Below are 17,684 nucleotides of genomic sequence, written 5' to 3'. Positions count from 1 at the left end.
ATCGTGAAATAAATATAAAATCCTTAATATTTGTATTGCAATGTAATTGCTTCACAATTAGATACAAGTGCAGTGATGTCATAATCTACGCTTAGAGTGTATTATTTAAAATAATGACTCTTTATAAAGGTGTGATAAATACTGCTAAATTAACATACAAGATTGATAGTTTAGTATAAGACTGAGATTTAAATGCGTGTAAAATATAGTTGACATTAAATATGAATCGATTACAAAGAAGTTAATATTTGTATTGAGCATGTATTAAAACTCAAACAACCTTAATTTTCACGTGTAGACAATTTTCGTTCTTATTAAGACTTTTACGTGTCTCGTGGACAGTTTTCTACTTTTCATGTACTATTTTTACGGAAGGAATAAGCATTACCCTGGTATAAATTAGTTGAGTTGGGTATTAGTTGGGAGAAACCTATAATTTCAGGAATTAAACCGTCCGTCCGTCAACCGGGCAACGATCCTCTATCCGGGCAGGATGTTCGTACTCACAATAGCTACTTTTTTTTTGCTACCTATTCTGGTAACCTCGAGGGGTTATACTAGATACTACTATACTAGATACGGGATTATACCAGGTGAGTAGGTGAGCTCACGGAGCTCAAGCCTGACGTTGCTAACACTAGCCCTAGCAAGAGCAGTGCTTCGCAGAATCTACCACCGGATCGGAAAGGCGACCCACTGAGAAGATCCGGCAAGAAGCTCAGTGGGCTGTGTCTGAGGGTTCACAAGTGACGCTCACAATGCACGCGGTCTAGGTTCGCCTTCTGTAGATTTCAATTTATCAAAGTTATTATGAAGACAGGAATGTGCGCCAAGCTAATCTGCCCTTGTGACTTGATTTATAGCTTAACTTATGCAAGCTCAACAAGTTAATGAAGCTTACTTGTCTACGACCGAAGTGAGATGATGGAAATGGAGGCATTTTATGCAGCACAAGTGACTTTAAAACAACTACTAGAACTTAAACTACAAACAATATGTCTTTAGTAGGTGCCCACTTTCTCATTCAAAAATATGTCCGGGATATGAATGACTTGACATAAAAAAAATTACCACTTGTTCTCGAATGTAAATAATTTTATTTAATCTGATCGTCTCCTTGCTCGTATGGATTATGAATGTGACTATTGTACCACGGTGTTTGAATTCAATTTCACGTCGGAGCTTAGTATCTTTCTAGACTCTTGTCGGATATTTTATTCCGACAAACACGAGAAAAACCTATTTTCGATCTAAAATCTGTAATCAATAATAAACCAGGCCGGTAGTGGCTCTACTGTGCCCCGGACAATGTTGATGTTCATGAGCATCGGTGACCTCTCAAAATCAGGCGGTCGTGTGCTCATCTGCCTATCGAGGCAATAAAAAACCAGGGTAACGAATTAGCATCAGTGGGACATTCTCTACATGTTGGCATAGATTTTCTCCCACGTTACTGGTGTTGGAAACACATGAATAAACGGAACAAATACACTCAGATGCTGGATGTTTACAAGCCAATGCAATATTTTACATTAATCCTAGAACATTTAAAATTTACTGACTCCATTTACCACCTCCGAGTCCCGTGGCTTCATGCATAGCCCAAAACGCCACGGGTTGCGCAATAACACCACGTCACATCATCATCATTATCCTGCCTTTCTCCCAGTCACCTGGGGTCGGCGCAACATGTTTTCTCCTTCCATACTCTTCTCTCATATACTATTTCTTCGCTCACTTCCTTCTTACTCATATCGTCTTTCACGCAATTCATCCATTTCTTCTTAGGTCTACCTCTTCCTCTATAGCCTTCCACATTCATAGTTAACACTCTCTTACCAACCTCATTTTCATTTCGTCTCCTCACATGTCCATATCATCCCAAACGCGCACAACGAGAGGATATTTACAGTTTCCGATTTCTCATTAAAAGAATACATGAATTGTAGTTTAAGCTTTAAAAGATATTTCTTTTTTTGTAGCACCTCACTAAAATTAAAAATATTTACAACTCAAAAGTCGAATATAAAACTAATAGTAAGATTGTTGCGACACCTCGCAGCGAAGCCCACGGATCGATATTTAACAAATCGACTAAGTTCATTCGATTGTTTCGTTTTTTTTTTTAAATCGACTACGCTAATTAGACCAAGGCTTCTCTAGACGGGCGCCCACGCGAACTTTTTGTAGCACACTGTTTCAATCATGAATTTGGGCGGTTCCGATTGACAGTTGGTTGATATGTCGGTGCTTAACGAAATTAACATGATTATGAAATATAGCCGATGAATTATCATCAAACCAAATCTCTAAGGAGGTCGCAGTTAGTACCAGCTTGATGCACATCGAGTACCGTTCCATGAGCTTGCCTATGTTCTTTTTGTTGATAAAATTATTATGACCAAATATCGCGCAGAACACAAGGCGATTATAGGACACATTGCACATCGCTTTTTTTTTTATTGCTTCGATGGGTGGACGAGCTCACAGCCCACCTGGTGTTAAGTGGTTACTGGAGCCCATAGACATCTACAACGTAAATGCGCCACCCACCTTGAGATATAAGTTCTAAGATTTCAGTATAGTTACAACGGCTGCCCCGCCCTTCAAACCGAAACGCATTACTCCTTCACGGCAGAGATAGGCAGGGTGATAATACACTCACAAGAGGTCCTACCAACGGTAAGTTCCATCTACCATCTTCTAGTGTACCAATCTAAATACTGTATTAAATGTTTATTATTAAAAATCATTAATAAAACCACATACTATAGATAGTCTCGCGTCACATAATTTCTCTGCATCAACGGCGATCCAGTTCACGAGTAACATCAAGAGTGAAAGTGCATCGCGGAACCAGTTCTGTCGGCCTTGAACCGGATATTTCCGCATCGATCCGGATCGGGGTCAAGTGCACCTAACGACTCTTAATGCTAGCGACAATTAGCGCTTCCGAAGACCTATCGATTGTTTATTAGGAGCGCTTCGAACTTGTTGAATAAGCAGCCTATTTAAACTTTCACAATCAACCTTTTTTTTTACATGCATGGACGAGATCGCAGCCCACCTGGTGCTAAGTGGTTACTGGAGCCCATAGACATCTACAACGTAAATGCGCCACGCACCTTGAGATATCAGTTCTAAGGTCTCAGGTATAATTACAACGGCTGCTCCACCCTTCATACCGAAACGCATTACTGCTTCACGGCAGATATAGGCAGGGTGGCGGTACCTACCCGTGCGGACTCACAAGAGGTCCTACCACCAGTAATTACGTAAATTATAATTTGGCGGATTTCATTTTTATTACACGATGTTATTCCTTCACCGTGGAAGTCAATCGTGAACATTTATCGAGTACGTATTTCATTAGAAAAATTGGTACCCGGCTGAGATTCGAACACCGGTGCATCGCTCGACAAGAATGCACCGGACGTCTTATCCTTTAGGCCACGACGACCTTCCTAGCTTCTTAGCTAATTATATAAATACCTCTAACGCTCTCTTATCAAAGGTGGTGAGACTGAGAATCGTTCCCGGAGCCTGTGGTATTGTTTTTCAGGTTCCTTAACCACGAGACCATCAGGTATATCAGAAAAGAGTAAAGTGGGAAGACGGAACGGTAGCGGCCAACGTAAATGGAAACATAATGAGGCTTTTACCAATAAAGAAGACATAAAAAAACCATAAGCTATTACGACTTCGAATAGAGCCTGAGGTGTTAGATTTTGTCGCACATATAATTACAACGACATTAAGGACTATAATTTCTTTCTCGCAGAATACAAAAGGAGTAGGTCATTATACAGGTCCGTGTATTGACCTGCCATGTCCGCGTTGTTCCGTCGTGAACTCGAACTGTGTCAAGTACGATTAAATCGATTAAGATATATATTTAAGACTAGTGACCTGCCCTCGCTTCGCTTCGGAAACATTAAATTTTATTATTGATAGTTGAGTCCCGCGATGTTACCCACGGTTATTGTCGTATCGCGGGTGACGCCGCGGAGCGAAGCTTGTTTAAAAAGAGTAGCCTAAGTTACTCCTTATATCATCAGCTACCTGTCAGTGAAAGTCCCGTCAAAATCGGTCCAGCCGTTTCAGAGATTAGCCGGAACAAACAGACAGACAGACAGACAAAAATTGTAAAAAATGCTATATTGGTGTATGTACCGTATATATATTCATATGCATGTAGTAAAAAGCGGTTATTTCAATATTACAAACAGACCCTCCAATTTTATTTATATAGATAGATAAGTTATAGCACGCAAATTTTTAGCATTCACAATATTATCATGATGCTTTAAGATGTATCATGTTCTTAGGCCCGACCACAGACGGGGTCAGATTTAATCCTTACTGTTCGACTAAACATGCTTGTAGTGGTAAAAAAATGAATTCCGGAAAAAAAAAAAAATTAAGCTATCGTCGACTCCACTGAATTTAGCCCCGGACTGTTGATTTTTTTTTTTTAAGAGATTTTATGACCTGGTTACTGAGACCTTTAAGTCATGTCTTATTTTAATTTATATTCATATTTTTATGAAAAATGATATAATGGAGTAAAATGAAATGAAGATGATTAATTTGAGACATTAATCAACTGGGATGAAATTTAATGAAATGAAATGAGATGATATGGGATGAAATATAATCTCAGTAAAATGGTGGTCATTTACTAAGATTTTTTCAGTGGACTTTTTGGAGGATCCCGAGAAGTTACGTCCAGCGGCTTTGTTTCATTTTCCCACATTTGTGCACTTTCACAGATATTAAACAGTTAATAAACCACCATTATTACACATTTAAACCCGAAGAAACACTAAATAGACAAAATAAAACAAATCACACAACTTCACTCCTCGCGTTCCCGCCAAAAAGTCCCCCCCGGACTGTTGAAGTCCTTTAGGGTTGCCAACTGATGAATTTAACCCGAAAGCCAGCATTAGTCAGAATCATTTGACCAATCAAAAACACATTATTTATTGAGTTTTAAATAAGCATAAAATGTATGTTCATTTTATTTAACTAAGCATAGCAAGTGTATGTTAGAAACTCGTTAACCTCGTTAAACAGAAAAAAAACCTCTTTTATAACTCGTAAAATCATTTAATGGTTCATTAAATCGCCATGAAATAAAAATCATAAAACACATTTAATATTTGATGTTTGAATTTCATTAACTTTGTGGGCTTGCCGTGTAACTATTATTGCTTCACTGCCTGTCCAGTTGCTTGCAGGTTAAGATAAGCTGCAAAAAATAATAATAATAATAAATAAATACCGGAATATAGTCAGCCGGTCCCAAATTAGGAGACCCTATGCTATGGGAATCGGAGACCGATACTTACTAATTTATGAATAAATAATAAACACCCAGACAAAGGGTAAATAAACTCGCTCGTCACACGACTGTTTGCCCGATGTGGGAATCAAACCCACGACCCTAGGTGCAACGGTCAAGATCGCTAACAACTGCACTAACTCCTCATCCCTGAGTCGCATTCCTCGTCTGAGCGTCGTGACCATCTCCTCCCATTATCCTTCTTAAGATGATGTCTTACCATCTTCCTCTGTTCTCGGCGGTGCGTATGGCATCGTAGAGTGTAGTATCCAGAGTGGTGCGGATTTGGTCGGACCAGCGCCGTGGATCGCGGCCACGAAATCTTTTGCTTGCTATTGCAAATTGGAAATATTTTTCCAGTTACCATCAATCTTTCAATATTGTCACTACTCTAACTAATCAGACTATTAACGCAGATGCTTCCAAGGCCATTCACCAGAGAAACTATAGGACACTATAGGAAACTATTCTATATATATATATACTATATATTTTTTCGCACATCATCATAAGTGAATCTTCAAAACCTCTTTAATATCGTCGTGATGAATACGAGGCTTCAATAGTCGATCTGCTTCTTAATAAATAATTCAAACTAGGGTGGGTATATTTGCTGGTGATGGAGAGTGTCTTCGAACATAAAAGTATTGAATAGACAGCATGATCTGATTATGGCATCGTGATTTTCACTACAGCATCAGCGACTGATAAATTTCGAAAAAATACAGTCTCGCCAGAAACATTTCTTGTCGGTCCAATATTGAGCCAACAAAATATTTAAAGTAAAACTAAAATACAAAAATGATTTACCGAGTTAAATCGACTGGCGACCTTCCTTCATTAACCTTTTGAGTCAAACGGTCCTTCGGCGAATCAATCGTTCGGATCTCAATCATGATCACGATTAGGATTGACATTTTGAATCGAAAATAATGGCATCGCTATCACACGGTGCTATTTGGGATCCACGATCGATCGTACAATAGAACACTCCTAATTTCCACACGTGTGTCCGATCCGGTGGTAGATTCTGCGAAGCACTGTTCTTACTATGGCCAGTTTTAGCAAATTCGCCAGACTGAGCCCCGTGAGCTCGCCTACACGTTAGGCAAAGCTGGCATAGCCCTTTCTAGGTTACCAGATAGATAGGCAAAATAGGTATATGTGTCTTAGATTCATAATAAGCTTACACCCAGACTATCGGCTTTATATATTTGAAGTTTGCAGAGATATGCTTTGTATAGCCCATAAGAGAAATTCCATAGTATTAAATGCCTATCGTAAGCCATAGACCGATCTGATTCACTACAGAGATGAGGTTGTAGTCTCTGTTGTATTGTATAGCTGCCCCATCCTCGAAATGGGACTTAAATGGGACTGCTTCCCGGCAGAAACAGGAAGATTTATAGTACATGGTACATGGATGGTATCCTATGAACACACAAAAAAGAGTGGTATCACACCAGTCATTTATTTCAAGGCGTGAGTGGCTAATCGGTGTGAAGTTGAGTGGAGGGTTGAGTGGCTTATAGACGCGAAACTCAGTGGGTTTTGTCTATGCGTTAGTTCGCTCATCGAATTCTTCGTCGTAATCGACCGAGTTCCGAAAAGCACCAAGAGTGGATAAGGGGGATCCGACCAGACATGTTTCGGGCGATGGCGGCTTTGCGCCCCGTCGCCTGAATCGGAGAAGTAACTAGCGGTAGCAAGCTTTTCATATGAACGAGCGGAATGCAAGATGCACCTGGACTAATTTGGCATTAATTCTACTTAAGATTTACCAGAAAATTTTATAATAACCTCAAGACCTATCGATAAAGCCATCTGGTAATCACAGAACGTAATATATGGTCATAAGGCGGGACCTTGTCGCGAGATTATGAGATATATGACTATGTCAATGGCGGAACTAGACTCTAATTTATTCTAAGATCAGATTTTGATCTCGTTACTTCCTGGTACCCCGTGCAACTCTATTGTGCGTTGACAAAATGGCATTTGCCTAAAAAAAATCGAGTATCGTTTTTTAACATGAAAATTAGGCAATTAATTGTACATGTTCAGAAGTCGTGCCTAAAGAGTCCAAAGAAAGATTCATAATATATACCAAAATAGTTTCGATACCAAGTAGTTGCACTGCCACCTGTAGTAATCCGGCCTTCACACGACCCAATAATCAGTGGCGATATCAGGAAGATAATCGTCCCTCAATCGTGAGCTCGCCCGAAGCGATTTTAGAGTTTAAGGTAAACAATAAAATCGGGTTACGGTTTGCCTTTACACGAGGTGATTTAGGGTCCTCCCCACCACTGTCCCGATATCGCACTGATTTTAGGGCCGTGTGTAGGCCGCTAAATATGTATGTAATTACAATTCAACCTATTCTTAAGCTTTAACGAATTCTGGTTATCAAAATCGTAAATAGCACGTGGTAGTGCAAATTTTTTTAAGAGTCAGTCACCCCTGTAGGAAGGCGTGTGACACGACCTTGCCGACAGCCTGGCCTCGACTGGACTGAGGTGGCGCAGACCGGCCCATTTATGGAAGAACTCGCGCCTGCGCCGTAAACAACGTGGCTTCCACGTCACGTGGTCTTAATTACATCTAAATTTCAATTTTAATTGTGAAAATACGGAAGGGTGTATACAGTTATTTAATTATTGTGATATTTTACGCATAACCAGTTACGGTCGAACCAATTTAAATGACAAGACGCAAAACGACTAGTTTGGTATTAGTAGGCAATATACTGACATTCTCAAGGGTCTTCGAGGATCAACAACATGGCTAAAGACGTTTCAACGGCTTTCACTCTATTGTGTCAGTGAGCTTAGTGAAAGTTTCAGAAAATTCTAAGTTAAATACACGTGCAACCTAACCCATGGATCAGCCCGCTGAGCTTCTCGCCGGATCTCCTCGGCGGGTCGCGATTCCGATCCGGTAGTAGATTCATTCGCGAAGCAGCTGCTCATGAGTTGTTAGGTCTCCTTCGGGGCTCTAAGGTAGCTGTTAGCTAATCCCACTCTCCTGGCTGAACCTTTACTAGCCCAACTGTCCTGGTGAAACTAGAAAAGCCCTTAGACATCTACAACGTAAATGCGCCACCCACCTTGAGATATAAGTTCTAAGGCCTCAGTATAGTTACAACGGCTGCCCCTACCCTTCAGACCGAAACGCATTACTGCTTCACGGGAGAAATAGGCGGGGTGGTGGTACCTACCCGTGCGGACTCACAAGAGGTCCTACCACCAGTAATGAGTATGTGATTTCAAACAGTATATTAACCGAACCTTTTTTTATTGGGTATTCAGGTTGACTAGCTGACGGCCTTACCATAACAACAAGCGACGCTTACTACTTACCATCAAGTTGGCCGTGTGTTCATCTGCGTATAATAGCAAGAACAAAAGGCATCCAATAAAGAATGTTTGCGAACACATCTCACATTATGAACGCAATGTTCAGAAATATGAAAAATAATGTGAAAAATTGCTAATTTTATCTGTCACGATAGTTGAAAAAAGTAATTAAGTTCATAAAGAACAAAGAAAAATGTCAATAAGCATAAAAAATATATATAAGTTTGGAAAAAAATACAAAAAGAGTGCGATGGCCGGGAATCGAACCCGGATCAACTGCTTGGAAGGCAACTATGCTGACCATTACACCACCATCGCAGCCAAAAATGTTTGTAAAATTTAGAAAGGCATTTCAATATTTAATGACTACAACAACAATCTAACTTAGTTATTTTTTTGTTATTTTGGAAAATGAATTACTGTGTTAATGCACTTAAACTATGATTTTTCTATACAAATTACAGTTTCATATACAGGCCAAGCAATGAAAGGGGTTTTACTGAATTTTTAGCAAGACAAGAGAGAGATAGATACTATCGTGAGGCATGTAGTTAATTCATGCAATATTTTAAGTATTCAATTATTCCTTCAAATCTATAGTGCAAATTTAATGATGACAGGGTTAATACCACTTGTCTAGCTCGGATGTACAGCAGTCACACATTCCAGCTGGAAAAATTGGCAGTTTTTTTTCCTTACCCAATCATTGGTAGCCTAACTCCTAAGGGACTATTCCAACTTCACGCTGACCGGTAGGTGAGCTCACGGGCTCAACCTGCGAGAATTTCTAACACTAGGACACTTGCTAGGGCAAGAGCAGTGCTTCGCTGAATCTACTACCGGATCGGTATCGCGAGCCACTGAGAAGATCCGGCGAGAAGCTCAGCGGGTTATGTCTATGGGCTAGTTGGCATGTCGAACTCTTGGCAGTCATTGTACAATATATGTAAAGAAAAACATTTATTATTTAAAACAGTTTTGGTTTTTAAAAATGATTGTTCTTCGGTGTCATGGAATGAAGTCTGTCATTCAGCAAATAAAGAGTTCAGTTTTGTATGGGTAGTTGATTAAAACTGTTTCTGTTTAATTTTTAATATTAACTTTAAAACAGATCCATACAGAGGAGGGCCGTTCGGAGTGTCGATAATCCCATTCTCTCGGATCGTTTGGAACCTCTGGGTCTGCGGAGGGACTTCGGTTCCCTCTGTATTTTGTACCGTATGTTCCATGGGGAGTGCTCTGAGGAATTGTTCGAGATGATACCAGCATCTCGTTTTTACCATCGCACCGCCCGCCACCGGAGTAGAGTTCATCCATACTACTTGGAGCCACTGCGGTCATCCACAGTGCGTTTCCAGAGGTCTTTTTTGCCACGTACCATCCGGCTATGGAATGAGCTCCCCTCCACGGTGTTTCCCGAGCGCTATGACATGTCCTTCTTCAAACGAGGCTTGTGGAGAGTATTAAGCGGTAGGCAGCGGCTTGGCTCTGCCCCTGGCATTGCTGAAGTCCATGGGCGATGGTAACCACTCACCATCAGGTGGGCCGTACGACCGTCTGCCTACAAAGGCAATAAAAAAAAAATAAAAAAAATTAAGGGCTATAAACGTTGTTTTCTTGTTATATCACAGAAAACACAATGAGGTCTTTTATAGTTTATTCATTCTGAAATACTCCATATTATTATATGTGTATAGTCAACTTGTCTCTAGTGGGCTGATGACCACTCTCTGGCCATTACGACAGGCCAGGAAGCGATAGGGCGGTGGACCAACTCACTCAGTGCTCACGGTATTTCAATGGACACGAAAGAAACTGATATACGTTACATAAGTGAGTTTTATTGATAGCCGCAGGTGTATCATGATCTTTACTGTACTGAGGTGACCATGAAGTGAAGAAAGAAAGGGATAGTCCTTGGAGATTATTTGATGATTCTGGTTGTTGATACCGATGTACAGAGGATGTTATGGCCCTCAGGTGGGCTAGTCCACCCATCTAAACAATAAATAAAAAGCTTTGTAATGCCAAACTCAAAACATGAGTGCGATGCCTCAATAGGACCGTTTTATTGATGATGGAAAGGTTCATTAAGACGACTCTAGGTTTATGTCACATCATATTTTCGCGCCCCCAAACATCTTGAGGGTATTTTATCCGCTAAACTTCCATTCTTCATCCCCAAAATACAACTGAAGGGTTAGGACTACCTATACATCTTTAGGTCCTTGCTTTCACTGTATGGATTTATGGACTAATCATTATCTACAAATCACGGTAAGATCAGAAGACTCTTCAAATTTTGTTAGGACCCCATATGCATATTAAGATATTTGCTTTGATTATATGATTAATGGATTAATTAATCTACAGATCAGCCAAAAGGTCAGAAAATTCTTCAAATTTTGTTTAACCCAAACGTAAATTTGTGGTCACAGTAGTTACCCTAAGTACCTAATGGCTCAGTCGTGACCCGCAGTCGTCTCACGCGACCGACCCCGACGTTTCAGGTCAACTGCTTGTTCGTTATTCATAAATGGATAATAACTTTAATAAATTTATGATTTTGCTACTATTTCTTAATATTTATTTGAAATTTGAAACATTTTGTTATGACTTCTAGATATACTCTAATTAATTGAAAGCTGCATCGCCAAATTCATCTTCGTTCTGATTCTGTTTTTAAATTGCACTGGATTAGATTAAATTTATCCGGCACTAGCTTTTCACAGTATCCTACTTCCTAATAATATTATAAACGCGAAAGTTAAGAATGTATGGACGTGTGTTTGAAACTTTTTCACGCCAAAACTACTGAATGGATTTGGATGAAATTTTACAATAATAAAGCTTACACATCAGAATAACACATCGGCTATAATTTATAAAAATATATTGTGAATTACCCAAAATATAACGATAAGTGTAAAGTAATAAACATTTCAAGTAATTTGCGTAATTGCTGGTGGTAGGATGACTTATGAGTCCACACGGCTAGGTACCACCGGCCTGCCTATTTCTGCCGTGAAGCAGTAATGCGTTCCGGTTTGAAGGCAGCCGTTATACTTTAAAAACTGCAACATTAAAACTCATATCTCAAGGTGGGTCGCGGCATTTACATTGCAGATGTCTATGGGATTCGGTAACCACTTAACACCAGGTGGGCCGTGAGCTCGTCCATCCACCTAAGCAATAAAATTTTTTTTAAAAAGTAAGTAGGAAAAAATCTGCGTTCTTATTTTCATAATCAATAACAAAATTAAATTTTCACGAAGCGAAGCGAGAGCGGGTGGGTGGCTAGTATAAAATACATTGGTTCACATTATGCTTAGTTATTATCAGAGACCGTGGCACATCAGAACATGATTAACACCGGTCGCCTTGAGGCATGAGGTTTTGGGGTCCGCGTTCCAGAAGTGCGATGCAAGTGTAGGTCTGTAGATATTGTGTTAGAAGGTATGCATGCGGACGGATTGTTTCGTAAACGCAGCGTGGGCGTCTGAAGGTATTCCGAACTGGTTTTCGGACTTGCAAATTGTAATTGGTTTTCTGATGAAATTCGCCGACTATTTTTAGATCTTGCTCCTTAATACCATAGTCAACTAAGTGAGTGTGTGTATTACGGTTGGTAGGGTTTATTGCGGACTCGATTGGGTTATCCTATTTAGTGAAATCATCAGCTCATCAATCCCAATTAAAAAAAATGGAACTCCGGGATTTACTGGTGGTAGGACATCTTGTGAGTCCACACGGGTAGGTATCACCGTCCTGCCTATTTCTGCCGTGAAGCAGTAATGCGTTTCGGTTTGTAAGGCGTGACAGCTGTTGTACTGTTAAAAGTGAGACCTTAAATGTCTCAAGGTAGGTGGCGGTACTGACGTTGTAGATGTCTATGGGCTCCAGTAATTGAACACCAGGTGGGCCGTGAGCTCTTCCACCCATCTAAGCCATAAAAAAATCGCAACATATGTCAATTACCGATAGTCTGATTTCGCTGAAGTAGAAAGATGCATTAGGTATATAACAATCTTCCAGACCGCCCGTTGATAATCGAGCCCTTTAATTGAAGTTTACTATATTTAAACGCGCCCTGCAAGATCCTTGACCCGCGTCCTACTTACAGAGGAAACGCGTCAGACGCGTCATTGTCTCATTATTCGCGTCATATCTATTGTCGTTCGTCATTTGTGGAATAAGAGTTCCTATTTGGTTGTGCGGTAACTCATTGTTGCAATACATACGTACATCAAAATAATAAGACGCGCGTCTTTCTTACTAGTGGTAGGTACATTATCCTACCTATTCCTGCCGCAAAGCAGGCATAAGTTACAATTCGAAGAGTAATGAAGGTAACTATTATGTATTACCATTCTTAACGGCCGTCTGGTGTAGTGGTGAGTGACATAGTCACTACACAAGAGGGTCGCGCATTCGAATCCCGCCACGGGAAGATATTTGTCTGATATATATAAAAAAAGTATTTTCCAGGGTTATGGATGTCTATTAAATATATGTATGTGTATAATAAAAATATTTCATTTATTTCCGTTATCTGGTACCTGTAACACAAGTTCTTTACGAACTTATCACGGGACCAGTTAACGTGGCGTGATTGTTAGTAAATATTTATTTATTATTGAGGTCTATCGTCATGTTTCAAGGTGGATTGCGGCCAACACGCTCTGATAACATATAACCACTTTATACCAGATGAACCGTGAACTGGATCACCCATCTACGCAATAAAAGCATAAGAAAATCTTATATATTTTTGTCTTATATTAACATTACACAAGGTATTTTGTTCGAACGTCTTTATGCTATGCTGTCACTTGGTCAGTTAGCGGATTAACTAGACTACACTTTCGCATTAAAGTTGCTGTTGTTTATGGGCTCTAACCACATAGCAGCAGTTGGGCCGCGGATTTATCTTTTTTAATTTTAATTTTAATTTAGATTTAATTTTATTCCTTAGATGTGTGGACGAGCTCACAACCTGGTGTTAAATGGTTACTGGAACCCATAGACATCTACAACGTAAATGCGCCACACACCTTGAGATATAAATTTTAAGGTCTCGGTATAGTTACAACAGCTGCCCCACCTTTCAAACCGAAACGCATTACTGCTTCACGGCAGAAATAGGCGGGGCGGCGGTACCTACCCGTGCGGACTCACAAGAGGTCCTACCACTAATAAAAATCTCACTCAAATCAGTATCTCTACATGTTCGGCCACAAAAAGACCGATCCTGAAATTTGTTAGATATGTGAGCGTTTATCAAAACACATTCTCAGATAACAGCTAATAGATATTATAGTTTTAGATAAATTGAACAACGTAAATCAATTAAATTGAGCAATATTAAAATGAAAATTTTATACTCATTTTAATGTCGCAATGTGTGCATCCGTGGCGATCCTTAAAGATGTTTACATAAATACTTATGAAGAGAAAACATACGTAAAAAGGCAATGCTTGCGAACGTAATGATGCACGCATCGCATTTAATAAGAATTAAAGTGTGAAATTGGGTAGGTAGCAGCTTAACTGTACTCCGAACATTGCTGACGTCCATGGGCGCCGGTAACCACTCACCATCGGGTGGGCTGTTTGCACGTCTTTCGACAAGGGTAATAAAAAAAAATTATTTTCATGTTAAAATGTTTTTAATCCATGATTTTTTATTGCTTAGATGGGTGGACGAGCTCACAGCCCACCTGGTGTTAAGTGGTTACTGGAGCCCATAGACATCCAGAACGTAAATGCGCCACCCACCTTTGAGATATAAGTTCTAAGGTCTCAAGTATAGTTACAACGGCTGCCCCACCCTTCAAGCCGAAACGCCTTACTGCTTCACGGCAGAAATAGGCGTAGTGGTGGTACCTACCCATGCGGACTCACAAAAAGTCCCACCACCAGTAATTAACGCAAATTATAATTTTGCGGGTTTGATTTTTATTACACGATGTTATTCCTTCACCGTGGAAGTCAATCGTGAACATTTGTCAAGTACGTATTTCATTAGAAAAATTGGTACCCGCCTGGGATTCGAACACCGGTGCATCGCTACATACGAATGCACCGGACAGGGACGTCTTAAATCAGGCTGGGGCCCTTGGGCACACAAGAATTTGAGGCCCTTTTGGAAAGTAAAAAAAGCGAATTATAATAACATTTTTTACTGAGTATGACCATTTATTAAAGGTAATCAAATACAGTATGATATAATGTGTCATTAATGATATTAGAATGCTGCTGGTTTTTTGGTTACGATCACTAGATGGTGTACTTAGTAAATTAGGTAGGATGCGTTCGGAAATATTATATATATATAATTAGTACAGTTGAAATAGGCGCAGTCATCGATATAATGGCGTAGTACATGCCTTGTAAATAACTTCTGATAAGATTACTGATTTGTGAAAAAAGTGTAATGTGCCCGACAAAAATGTTTTGAGAATAAATGTGTGAGAGAAATTGTCGGTCCTTCGAGGCCCCCTGAGAATGGGGGCCCTGGGCACGGGCCCCGTGTGCCCTTATGGTAAAGACGGTATTGGCACCGGACTCTTATTCTTTAAGACTCGCAAATGCCTCAGAACGTGGTGTTTATTACCGAAATTTATAACTAACTAAACTGGCAGTGTAACTTGGCAAATGCGCCTTGTGTTTTAAAAGACGAATTATATATAATCAAGCTGCATTTAACATGATTATATAGTAATCTTACAATGATGTAATGAATTGCTCACACGATTATTTACAATCAAACTCACGACTTTACTTCATTTCCTTACATTGAGTTAAACACTTAAATCTTTCTAGGTTAGGAAGCAATTAAATATAATTTTGTAAAAACGTAATTATCATTTGCCTACATTGGTGCTTTTTTTTTATTGCTCTTGTAGGCAGACGAGCATACGGCCCACCTGATGGTGAGTGGTTATCGTCGCCCGTGGACTTCAAAAATGCCAAGGGCCGAGCCAAGCCGCTGCCCACAAACTCTAACTTCATTTTAACTTCTCCCGGTAGGAGCAATGAAATCTCCTTCTCGAGGTTCCAGTTAAGTTTTACTGCTTCACGGCAGAAATAGGCAGGGCAGTGGTACCTACCCGTGCGGATTTACAAAAGGTCCTACCACCAGTAAAAAAGGTGTGAAGTATTACTGGTGGTCCGAAGGCCTTTTCCAGTTTCATCAGAATAGCTAGGCGAGTACGGGATCATCCAGAAAGCATGGGATTTGCTAACAGCTGCTCGACCGTCTCCAATGGAGACCTAACAACTCAAGAGCAGCTGCTTCGCGAATCCACTACCGGATCGGAATGGCGACCCGCTAAGAAGATCTGGCGAGAAACCCAACGGGCTCGCGTCAAACTAAAGAGCTTTGCATTCATCCAGTGATCGTAGACCACCGTCTCCCAAACCCATTTAAGCTCACACTTTACTGCAACAGTCTGTTAAGGTCGGACGAGACAATGCCACGATTAATTATAACCAAATACAAAATGTTTACGCAGACTTTGAGGTCGTCTGACTCACTACATTATATTTAATGAGCAATGCTGCTATTTGTACAGTCTATTTATTATTTCATTTGTAAAATTATGCAAAGTGAATTACTGAAAAACATTAAAAACAACGTTATTTAAAAGCACTTTGACGTTTTGGTAGTGTATTTATTATTCGATATCACTGGTTCAATATACTTGTGTAATATATTATATATAAGAGGGAAAATCGGTACTTTTTGGTCAATTCACACTGGCACACTAATTTTATTTTAAAATAAGAAAATATAAATTAAAGATTTCAGATTAAGATAATGATGCTACGACGAATAGTTTTTTTTTTTTTTAATAAAATAAATAATGAATAAATAAATATTTACACACAATCACGCCACGTTAACTGATCCCGTGATAAGTTCGTAAAGAACTTGTGTTACAGGTACCAGATAACGGAAATAAATGTAAGATTTTTATTATACACATACATATATTTAATATACATCCATAACCTTGGAAAAGACATTTATGTTTATCATACAAATATCTCCCCGTGGCGGGATTCGAACCCCGAATAAAAAAAATTGTTGTTTAACTAAATATATCCACTATTTATGATGATAAAATGATTTTAATGTAAAAAAAAAACCGTGGGGTGCATGGTATCAGTAGTTATAAATATTTTATGAACAGATATGAGTAGAAGGGTTATTTTGATAATATCCTGAAAAGTAACTCACGGTTTTTTTACAATAAAATATTTTTTTCTTACACTATTTTCAAGTTTATTAAAATTTATTTTCTATTTTTTTTTTTTTTCTATAAAAGCGTATTTTGTTAGTTTTTTTTAACTATTATTTATTTATTGCCTTGATGGGTGGACGAGCTCACAGCCCGCCACTTCAAACCGAAACGCATTACTGCTTCACGGCAGAAATAGGCGGCGTGGTGGTACCTACCCGTGTGGACTCACAAGAGGTCCTACCACCAGTTCAAATTTTGTGAACGAGTTAATGAGGATGGAATTTAACACGATTTTCTTTGTCAACAAATCTCCCTCCCACCGTAACTATTGAATAAATAAATTCTCAATTTAGTATTAATTAATTATGGACACTTAGAGAAATGTAATATGTATAAGAACATTGCTATCTCAATATTCAACACTATAACGCCAGTACTCCAAAAATAAAGAATAAAGTTTTTTTTTAATTCCTCTTCTTCTAAATTGTTATCCATTGCGTGTTCAAGAGTGACCATGAATGCTCAAGAGAGAAGGCTTCTATTAAGCAAAACAGAGTACCATTTATAGACTCTCCAAACGTAACGATTAAGATTATATTCCGTTCAAACAGTACTACAGTTGTTTCAATTATTTATCGCCTATAAACATATTTATTTACCTGTTTCATACAAAGGTTGCGTGACTCACAGATTAATGTTATCAATTCTACGTGCCATTATTAGTTGTTA

At 39.3% G+C, this 17,684-nt stretch overlaps 1 protein-coding gene and 1 non-coding gene across 3 annotated transcripts in view; both read right to left on the bottom strand.

Moving 5' to 3' along the window:
- The window catches only part of pigs (GAS2-like protein pickled eggs), a 149,650-nt gene that overhangs the window by 14,876 nt on the left and 117,090 nt on the right, over positions 1–17,684 (bottom strand). The window lies entirely within an intron of this gene.
- Positions 8,953–9,024, bottom strand: TRNAG-UCC (transfer RNA glycine (anticodon UCC)). Its single transcript has one exon. It is a non-coding gene; the product is annotated as a tRNA-Gly (tRNA).

The sequence above is a fragment of the Bombyx mandarina genome, chromosome 16 (assembly GCF_030267445.1).
Source record: "Bombyx mandarina strain Sakado chromosome 16, ASM3026744v2".
NCBI lineage: Eukaryota > Metazoa > Arthropoda > Insecta > Lepidoptera > Bombycidae > Bombyx > Bombyx mandarina.
Note: the sequence above shows the minus strand (reverse complement) of the source record. Positions and strands in the feature narration are given on the sequence as shown.